We start from the raw sequence: 9,048 nt of genomic DNA, 5'->3' as shown, positions 1-9,048 counted from the left end.
GAGGTGTTTGTCACTGTCCCATCAGGAAAAGAGGAATATCAAGGGAAAGTCTCAGCAGTCATCCTGTTCCAAATGTATTCCCAGAATCACCTAAGTGTTTCTATGCCCAGGGCTTCCTGCTGCCAACCCCTGCCCCTGCCCCCCATCCCTCTTGGGATCTCTGGCATATCATTAGAGACATTTTATACTGGACCATTTTCCTTTGTACAGTTCTTTCTGTTTTTCGCTTTCTCTCATTCACGGTCTCAATCCTGACACACCAGCATGCTTCAGGATTTCTAACATCCTCTTAACTACTACAGCAAAGAAAAATGCCTCTGATAAAAACAGCCCCTGGGTAGTTCCTGGGTTGGCTTGGGTTTGGGATGTTTTTGGGTCCCGTGTAAATTCTTTTGCAGAGAGTACCTCTGGGGAAACTTCCCCAGAATGTGGCTACTTCTAGAAGCAAATCCTTCTGTGTTGAGCAAGCAGAAGAGAAAGCACACCAGTTTGTCTAACTGAGGTAATCGACATTTACCATTTGTGGTAAACAGTAACTGTGATCCAGCAGACCTAGCCTTGCAGAATGCCAAGCACCACCAGGAGGAGAAGGAGGCAATGCAGGGGCCCAGCACAGAGCAGAAGCTGCCGTGGTGGGAGTCCGGAAATCTTGGTCACCATCAGGCCTCTGAGGCTCCAGGATGACTACAGCCCTGGGGAGGGGAAGTTTGGTGGCTTTCTTCTGCCCCTGCTTCAGCTGGCGATCAGGAAGCACCTAAGGGTCCTTGAGGGTCCTCTGGGCGCCCCCCTCCTCCCAGAACCTTGGCAAGCACGCTCCTTTCTCGTGCCCATCCCCGCGCCCCCAACTGGGAGTTCAGAGTGTATCCTAGCAACAGGCCCAACAGTCGGCTCTTGGCTTTCAACAGTGTTGTTGGCTATTGAAGGAGCTAACTGAGATTTGCCTATTTGTTCGAGGACAGACTTCACCAAAGCGCCCAATGGACACTTACCTGGGCAGACTCTGCCCCCATCCCCGACCCCGGGTACCCGGGGGCCAGCTGGGTGCTCACCTCGCCCACCAGTTGGTCCGCCAGCCGTACCGACTTGTCCGTGCACCTCCACGCGGCCGTAATTATCTGCGGATTTGGCGGTCATGGCCTGTTGTAGGATTCCTAAGACTCTGTGTGAGGATCCCCCGGGCCCTGCGTCTTTTCCTGGGGGTCCTTAGGTCCTTCTACAGGCGATGCCATCTGAGGGCCTGTGGACAAAGGAGAGTGGTGCCTGAAGAGGAGGAGCACCCCAGAGTGCTAGAGAGGGTGGCCCATCAGGAAAGGGGCCCAGAAGACAGATGCCACCAGCAAACCCAGGCCTCTGTGAGGAGCTCCTGCTGCCGAAGGAACGCAATCACCAGTTCCTACAGCTCCACTCGAGGCTTCCCGCCAGTGGAGAAGAGGAGGCAGCCCGCCACTTGCCACGCCAGGCTGTCCCAGAGGGCCCCAAAGACAGTGAGCCAGCAGGGCCCTCAGGCTCCCTCCTCCAGTGGCCTCACATCTCAGAGGCAGAGCCAGCCTGACAGTGGCCCAGGGGACACCCGCCCTCACAGACCATCCCCTAGGAACCGCTCACCCTCCTGTGACAGGCCCCGAAAGAGGAAGTTTCCTCTGCTGCCACGCAGGCGAGGGGACCCTCTGAGGCTGCCACCTGCGCCTCAGCTGGGTTACAGAGTGACGACTGAGGACATCGATGCGGAGAAAAGGGCACTTTGGCGCCGCATCAGCAGGGCTCTGTCGGGTGACACAGAGGCCATTTCGGGCTGCAGGGCTCCAGAGCCTGTGCGGTCTTCCCCGCAGCCTGCCGCAGGGATGGCTCCTGTCTCTACTCCCAGTACCGCTTGGGCCCCCAGCCTGCCAGTCACCTCTGCAGGCAGTGCCGGCCCCTCAGCCTGCACATCCACAGGCTTGGCTCCCAAACCGGCTTCCGACACCGACATCACCCCAATGGACACCACCCCGGTGGACATGACCAGTATGGACCCGGCCCCTATGGACACGACCCCACCTGCCTATGCTCTTTCCTCAGGGGCTCCGCCGGACTCCAGAGGTGGAAAACAGGCAGCTGCGGCCCCAGCCCAGGCCCCAACCTCTACTCGAGGCCAGCCAGCCCCGGGCAGCACCACCACACAGGTCACTTTGGGCACACAGGCCAGCACCAGTTCAGCCATTGCTGCCCTAGGTGCCTCTGGCACAGCCACTCAGAGCTTTGGGGGAAGCGTGCGCCAGAACTCCCGTAAGCGCACTAGCCAGGGCACCCTCCTAGCGACCACAGGCCCCAACCCTCAGAACAACCCTGTGCTTGGGGGCACCACTGCCCCCACCTTAACTCCCATGCTAGGAGTTGCCCCCAAGCACAGCGCCCACCCTTCTAGCAGAGGGCTGGGCACCACCACCAATGCGGCATCCAGTGGGGTGTCAGTCCCAGCCTCCACCCCCAGCTACCCTGCCACTGCTATGGGCACCTCCAGCACTGGGAATACCACCAGCCTACCAATGACTTGGGCACTCAGTGCAGTCTCATCGACGAGCAAGTCGTCAGGCTTGGCTCCCAAACCTGCCTCCAGCACAGACGTCACCCCCATGGACACCACCCCACCTAAATAGCTTCCTCCGGGGGTCTCCTCTGTCTCTAGCAGAAAAACCTTGCTGTTAGGGCCCCACCATCGCTTTGCCAGAAAACCTTTGGATCATCAACAAAGCTTTTACTGAAGAACCAAGAACTTTGTTTGAGCCCCATTGCAAAACCTTTTTTCTGGGAGGTGTCAGTAAAGAAAATCATGAGACCCAAGTCAGCGTCACAGCACGGGCTTTGTTCAGTGGCCAGAGAGTGGCGAAGAGGGAGCTGAAACTGTCAAATCTGCTTCTCCTTTTGCTGGGTTCCCAGAGGTTGTACTGTCTGTAATAGGAGGTTGGAGATGAAGGGGTGGTCCAGGCAAATATGAACAAGGAAAGGTCATGGTCTTTCCAGGATGGAGGGAAGCTGGCAACTGCAGAAGCAAAGGGAGAGAGACAGAACCGGTAAGGATCTGGAGCAGTGGGATGGCCAACTTGGTCCTGTCACATTATGTAACACAGCTGTGACTTGAAGAGACCCAACAGGATGACACAGTCTCACAGGTACTGATGCCAAAGCTGCCTCCTGTGTTTGGTGGCTGGGCCAGAGCCCCTGCTCCCCGGAGCTCCCCCTCAGCTGGACAGACCCCTCCCCTCTTTAGTGCTGCACAGGTACTTCTGCCTGGGCTGCAGAGCCCCCCAGGAAAACAGGGGCACAGTTACTTGCTTAGAACTGATATCTTAGAATTGATAGTACCTTATTTTTAATTATTTAGTTGTATTCTATTGTATGGATATTTCCCAGTTTGTTTATTCACATGCCATGAAAGATCTGATGAACTTCTAAATGGTTTTTTATGCTAACTCTTCTAATAGGTAAACATTGGTGTTTCATTTGGGGCACGAAGTTGTAGTTTCTGAAAAACTAATGAGGGTTTTCTCATATGCTTATTACCATCCATATATTTTTTGGGGGGCAGAATCTTCAGATCTCTATCTCACTTAAAAAATGCAGTTATTTTGATTTTTTTCATTTAAAAGTTTTTCACATATTCTGGGCACATCGAAAGTGTGAATCCTCTGATTTGTCCTTTTTCAACTTTGCTTTGCCTATTTTGGGCTCCTTGTAATTCCATGTGAATTTGATGATCAGCTTTTCTATTTCTGTAAAAAAGTTGATGAAATTTGATTGAAATTGGATTGAATGCATCCTCATTTAGACACTATTGACATCTCAGTCATTTGTCTTCTGATCCATGAACACAGGATGTCATTCTCTTTATTTAGACATTTTAAATTTCTTTCATCCATTCTTTATAGTTTTCAATCTACAATTCTTTCATATCCTTGTTTATTTCTGAGTATTTAGTTCTTTTAGATGCTATTGAAAATGGAATTGCTTTTTAATTTTCTTCATGGATTGTCATTGCTGGTGTAGAAACACAAAAGATTTTTGTATGTTGATCTTATGACCTGCAAATTTGCTCAGTTTTTTGTTACTGCTAGTAGATGTAGAATGGATTCTTTGGGAGAATATATATATGGAAACATGCCACCTGTGATATAGTTTTATTTCTTCCTTTCAGATTTGGATGCCTTTTTATTTCATTGTCATGTCTAATTGCTCTAGCTAGAAGTTTAGTATAATATTGAATAGCAGTGATGAGAATTGGCATTGTTGTTTTGTTCCTGAGCCCAGTGGGAAAGCTTTCAGTCTTTCAACATTGGTTACATAGTTATCTGTGGGGTTTTCATTGGTTCCCTTTATTATGTTGAGGAAGTTCCTGTCTCTTCATGTTTTTCTCAGCGTTTTCATCATGAAAAAGAGTTAGATTTTGTTAAATGCCATTTCTGTGTTTATTGGGGTAATCAATAATTAATTTCATTCCATTAATATCTATTATATAGAGTGATTTTCTTGTATTGACATCTTCTTGCACTCCTGGGATAAATCCTATTTGCTCATGGTATGTAATTCTTTTTCAATGCTTCAGATTGTGTCTTTAGAAGTTGAGAAGTATTCATCTATATTCATAAAGGGTATTGGATATTATGAATTTCCTGTGGTGTCTTTATCTGGGCTTGGTATAAGAGAAATGCTGGTCTCATCAAATGAGTAAGAGGAGCCCCTTCTATTCTGGAAGAGTTTGAGAAATATTGGAGTTAATTTTTTTTAAGTGTTTGATAGTGTTCTTTAATTCTTATTTTTTCTTTTTTTTATCTTCACTCGATGATAATTTGTTAATGCTTTTTAGAGAAAGAGGAAGGCGTTGAGAGAGGCATCGATTGGTTGACACCTTGTACATGCCCTGACCGGGGTTTGAACCCACAACCTAGGTATGTGCCCTGACCAGGAATCGAACCCACAACCTTTCAGGTAAGGGATGACACTCCAAGCAACTGAGCCACACCACCAACCAGGCTCAAGTCTTAGTTTTCATGTAAGTGTTTACCGCTCCATATTATTCTCAGCACTGCTTTTCCTGCATCCCATAAGCTTTGGTACACTGTATCTTCCATTTCCCTGGTCTCTAAGCACTTCCAGCTTATTTAAGACAGTTGTTTGAAGTCTTTGGCTATATTATCTGAATTTGCTCAGAACTATTTTAGTCAGTATATTTATTCTTGTGAATGGACCATACTTTCCTAATTTCTTTCCTGTTTGATGCCTTGTGATGTTCTTCATGAAAACAGTATATTTGACTGTTATACTGTACCTGTGGAAATCAGATTTTCCCCTTGTGCAGGGTTTGACTTATTTTTGCATGATTTTTGAAGGCTATAGTAGTCCATCTGTTTCATGAGTTTGCTCAACTGTTTTTACAGAGAATATGTTTCTTGATATGGGTGGTCATTGAAGACTGTTCCTTAACTTATGTTCAGGGAGTGTTTTGACAGAGATTTCCTTGGATACCAGGAGGCCAAAAAATAGAGAGTAAGCCTTTTGTAGCCTCTGCAGATTGGCTGTGTGGCAACTCTCCCTCAGCACTTAGCCAGGCTTGCACTGCTCCTAGGTACTAGCCCAAAGTGAAAGCTTGTGTCTTCAAAGGTAAGTTTTGAGTAAGCTCTTACCCTGGGCATGTATGTGGCCTTCTAAATTCCCCATATAGATGGGTGATTTTGAGTCCTTTAATTTCCCAAGGAAGCTCTCTCCCCAACTTTTCCTCCCAGGCATTAGGCAATCTGTCCTATGCCTAAGCAATAATCTTTTGCTCCAGACAGCTGTGGGTTCTGGGCGAGTTCCATGGTTTCAAGCAATGCCTGTAGCTTTTCCAGGCTTCGGGTAGCTCTCAGACAGGTTTAGAACAGACATACACAAGAATTAGGAAATGAGGTCTGCTCTGCTCTCTTCAGACCTAGGGACCAGGATCCCACATTGGAAATTAGAGAATGCAGTTTTCATGACTACGGCCAAACTGGGGAGGGGGTGACTAAAATCACCACAGAGCTTTTGTCCAGTTTTTAAGTTGTCAGTTTTTGCTTGCTGTAAACTTTGACCATTTACAGAGTTCTAAAAAAGTTCTACTGAGAGTGCTTTATTAAAAAAAATTACTGTTCAATTCCAATGACTTTTGATTTTATACTATTCTTGGAGATCTTCTCATGACAGGCTGCATAGCTGCTTCATTCGTTATTAAAATTTTTTAATTTATTCTTCAATTGCAGTTCACGTACTATACTATATTGGTTTCATATAGTACAATATAGTCATTAGACATTTATGAATCTCATGAAATGATCACCCTGATAAATGTAGTACCTATCTGATACCACCTACAGTTATTACAGTATGATTGACTGTATTCCCTATGCTGTACCGTAGATCCTCATGTCTATTTTCATAACTGGCTATCTGTACTTCCTCATCCCTTTCATCCTTTGCGCCCATTCTTCTATTCCCACTTCTATCTGGTGACCATGAATTTGCTCTGAGTTTGTTTCCCTAGGTGAGATTGTAAACTGGTGCAGCTACTATGGAAAACAGTATGGGGGTTTCTCAAAAAATTGAAAATAGAACTGCCTTATGACACAACAGTTCCACTTCTGGATATTGATCTGAAAAAATCCAAGAAAGATCTATGCACCCCTATGTTCTTTGCAGCATTATTTACAATGGCCAAGAAGTGGGAGCAATCTAAGTGTCCATCGACAGATGACTGGATTAAGAAGGTGTGGTACACACACACAAATGTGCGCACACATACACAGGGTCATTACTCAGCTGTAAAAGAATGCAACTTGGCCATTTGTGACAACTGGGTAAACCTAAAGGATTTAAAGTCAGACAGAGGAAGACAAATGCATGATTTCACTTATATCTGGAATCTAAAATGTACAAAACAGAAACAAACTCTGCTTGTTTTTCAGTGTTTCTGTCAGGGGAGATGAGCTGCCATTTTGCTGATGCCACTTCTCTTTTTTGGGTTTAAGGAACTGGACATAAAAAGTGACTTTTATGTCAAGTCATATCAGAATTAGAGCTGTTGAATTAAAATGATGTTTGAATGAGTTTATATCAAAGTAGTTTCCCAGAGCTTAACTGTTTTTTTCTATATCAAGGCTTCTCATTTTATTAATGTGTCATTATGTAGCTTTTGACTTGAAAATATACCTTCTCATTCTTGGGCTTTGTGATTATAGTGGAGTGGACTTCACACTATTTTTATTCCCTGCCTTCCCTGATCTCAGGTGTCAGAGACCAGACCTGATCATCCAGGCACTTCTTTCAGTTGGTGAGAGGGACTGATCCAAAAACTATGGTTCTAGAGACAGTGAGATCTGATTCTTGTTTTGTTTTTGTTTCTTTGTTCTAACAGGAGAAATAGACTCATATTCTTCATTATCTGGGGACACATTAAAGTGACCTTGGCATTTCTTGGGTCCTCTATTGGGAAACTGAAAATGAAGTAAATGCAGCAGAATGCGTAGGAGGAAAATGGAGAGAAGGAGATTCCTCACGGCAACTCTCAGTCCCTGTGTCTAACCATCCCCAAATCTAGTTATACTTGTGGGCTTTTTATTCAAATGAATCTATGCATTCTTACTATTTTCTGAATTTTTAATTTGATTTTTATGATTTGCCACTGAAGGAGTCACAGATGATATGTAGGTCGCATAGACGATGAAAGACCTGGCTTATGTGGAACATGGATTTTGAAACAATGGAAGAAAAGAAGAAAATGGATAAATGTATGTACTTTTTAAAGAATTAAAGACACTAACATTAGATTCTCCTTAATAGATGAAACCAGAATAGATGCTGAAAATAAAGGAGGTACAGATTTCACTGGACATTTGAAAAGTGTGGAAAAGTTATGAGGCTGCTACTGTGCACAGTAAATAAAAGAGCCAACAAGAAATGATTAATTGCTAAGATACAGGGGAGCCCAGGGGAGCTGGCTGCTTCTTGGCCCAAATCAGGTAAATGTGCTCTGAAAATGGTTGGCAGCTTAGATGAAAGGATTAAAAAGCAGGTAAGGTAGCTTGTAATGCATCAAAAGTGATAGAAAAATTCTAGGATAGACATATTTTGGGATTTTGTGGTACTTAGATCAATAACATAGCTGATCATGATATTCAGGCAGATAAGGAAGAATCTGTAGTTAATCTGTAGGCATGGAATTTACTACAAGAAAAGTGAGAATTTGGGGGACAAGTCATTCAAAGGATAAGAGGAAGTTCTCACTACACTACAAATTAAAGAATATATAGCATAAAGATTGTTTTCAGAGTAGAAGATTTTAAGTTATCAAAGCTTGAAAGCTGAATAAAACTGTGTAACATTTTGGGTTGAAGCTCTTTCACTGGTTGGATAAAATAGAAGTGAAGTCTATAAAAATGAGAACTTAAAAAATTTGCCCGCAGATTTCACAGAATATCGAATACAAGAGGACATTGCTGAGGAAAAGGTCAGAAGCTCTGTGTAAAAGGCATCTGTAGACCAGGTAGAGAGCCAGTTGAAGAAGCTGTTAACTTCAGCAGCTGCTGGGTCTGTCTCAATGGGTGAAGGAGCTGTAAAAAGATCCAGTGCATTTCAGAAAAGGAAGATTTTAGACTGATGGTGGTGTAATACTTTATCTGAATGAGACAATAGTAAGTTTATCACTCCTTCTGTGTTAAAATGTACCTGGGATTTGGTTTAATGATATATAGAAAGACATTCAGACATGGAAATGACTGTCATGGAGAAAGAAGTTTTTATGTCCATAATGTATACAAATATCATATCACTATGTTATGCATCTGAAAATAATATATTTTATATCAATTATACCTTAATTAAAAATATAAACAATAAGAAAATATAATCAATAACCCTTTTATTCAATGAGCTATGGAGAATGAAGGAAGTGGCTAATTACATTTTTGTTTCATTTGGTGGTTTAAATCTGAATGTAAATTAATAAAAATTTAAGATTCAAGTAATCTTTCTTGAAGCCAACCTTAGAATAGTAAAGAAATT

The sequence above is a fragment of the Desmodus rotundus genome, chromosome 5 (genome assembly GCF_022682495.2).
Source record: "Desmodus rotundus isolate HL8 chromosome 5, HLdesRot8A.1, whole genome shotgun sequence".
Classification (NCBI taxonomy): domain Eukaryota; kingdom Metazoa; phylum Chordata; class Mammalia; order Chiroptera; family Phyllostomidae; genus Desmodus; species Desmodus rotundus.
Note: the sequence above shows the minus strand (reverse complement) of the source record.